Consider the following 2162-nt stretch of genomic DNA (forward strand, 5'->3'; position numbering starts at 1 on the left):
GCACTGTTGGCCTGAGGGAAGGTGGGTGCTGACTTCAGAGCAAGCTGTGCTGCTCCTCTGTGTCCCCCGTCCCAGGTCTGTGCCTGGCCAGGCTGCATGGAGAGCCCAGTGACTGCTCTCCATAAGCATGGGGTGTAACAGGGTAGGAATTGGACCTCTCTGTACCTTGAGCTCATGCACCAAGATTTAAAACTCCCCCTAAGTGTTCACAAATTCAATCCAAATAATGTAAGTGTTCTGGTTTACTGCTGTCCCTACTGACAGGGTCAAATGATTCAGTGAGAACCTTTCCTGGTCTAATCCTCCAGAGGTGGATGAATTTGAGTTGATGGATTCTGGATGTGGTCCCAAACTGCTGCATCGGTTGGGTCCAAAACCTCACAATAAATGAATTTAATCAGGAAACATCGCTCCGATAGGAACATTTAATGGCACTGATTTATGCTTTCAGCTGCCAAAGTCAGGAGCTGCTTAGCAGAGCTGAAGGTTTCAGAACAAACAACTCTCCTTGGAGATTAAAGTGTTGCAAAAGACCTTACCAGAGGGGCAGCGGGGAAGTTCTGCCTCTGCTGGAGCCGTTAACCCAGCCCGGGACTGAACCCTTCAAATGCATCTGCAAATGCTGTGTTTAAAAGCCGTGTTGAACAAGTTCACTCCCTCAGAGCAGGGGCTGAAACCCTGGCTCCTCTGCTGCCATGAGGCAAGCCGGAGTTGAGGATGTGATGAACACACACACCACGTGCATAGCACAGTGAGATACACCCAGGTGACAAAGCCACGCACAGTGCGGGTGTGGAGGGGTGGCCGCGCCTTCAGAGCCCACCCTGGGCCCATGGGCCGGTACAGCCCACGCATGGGCTTGGGTTTGTGCCATTCCTCAGGTTCATTCCTTTTTAAATGGAACGAAAGCTCTCCCATGAAACCCTTCTTTTCCCAATCCATCCCTTCCATCAGAGGCATTGTTCACTATAGGCAGTTTATTTGCGCTTTTACTTCAGTACCTTTTCCCAGCCCCAAACCCAAAGTTTTGGCAGATATTTAGCATGGAAAACTGCAGTGTGGATAATGAAAGGGTAATTTAGTTTTGCAAGCTACTGAAAACAGGGTCTTGAAAGGCAACATCAGCTAATGCTGGCCATAGGCAGCGTGTTCAGCCCTGCTGCGAGCTGTTTCTGACAGAGCAGGCCCAACATGCGATGCCTTCTGTGGACCCTTTTCCAAGGTTCCTTCTTTTTCCTCTGTGGGAAGAGCTTGGCTTCTCCCTTCTGTGCCGCCATCCCACTGGGCACGGGGCAGGTGAACACAGCGGAGCCCTCGGCCAGGAGCCGCTGGGGACAGGTCCTGCTCCAGCAGCACAGGGTGGAACCTGGAGAAAGGTCTGTGGGGAGGAAGGCGCTGCCTGATGCGGGCCCGCTGGTGCTCACAGCGGTGACTGTGCGGTGCCCGGGGCGCAGTGCGGGTCTGTCCCCGCCCCGCCGATGGCACCCAGCGCATTCATTGTATTGGAACGACTCCGTGGCGCTGGGGACCGGCCCGCTGCACGCGGGGAATCCCCGCCTCGCGCCACGCGCGTCTCCGGTGCTCGTGCACGCTCGCTCGGCGCGCTCCCCCCCTCCCCCCCCCGGGAACGCCGCGTTGCGGTGAGGGGCGGCTCCTGCCCGCGCCGGGAGCGCCGCGCGATCGGGGTGGGGCGCGGGGCGGCCCCTTTAAGGCGCGCGGCGGCGGCGCGGGGCGCCCATGTGGAGGTGCTCCATGCCTTGTTGTCCTGCGCGCCCATTGGCCCGCGCCGCGGTGACATATTGTAATGGGCCGCGAGCGCACTGCGGGGGGAGGGCTGCCCGCAAAACCCGGCGGCCGGAACGCGGCGCCGCCGGCCCGGCTCAGCCCCGACCGCGCCCGGCGCTCTCCCGCGCCCGGCACCCGCCCCGGCCCGAGCCGCCCGCCGTGGCCGCGCCCCGTCCCCGCTGCCGGCGGGGCTGCCGGGCCGCCCCTGCGTGGTGCCGGTCCGGGCCGTCCGCCGCGTCCCGGCCTGGCCCGTCCCGTCCGGGCGGCGCCCTCACTCCTCGCCGGGTCTTGCCGCCGCCCGCCGCGTAGTAGCGGTGCCGCGCCAGCGCCCGCCTGTTGTGTTTCTGTTGCCGCCCGCCATCTTGTCGCCAGCGCTG

Source organism: Neopsephotus bourkii, unplaced genomic scaffold (assembly GCF_033783945.1).
Source record: "Neopsephotus bourkii isolate Nb327-2 ecotype Australia unplaced genomic scaffold, CSIRO-AGI_Nbou_v1 NB_1154, whole genome shotgun sequence".
NCBI lineage: Eukaryota > Metazoa > Chordata > Aves > Psittaciformes > Psittacidae > Neopsephotus > Neopsephotus bourkii.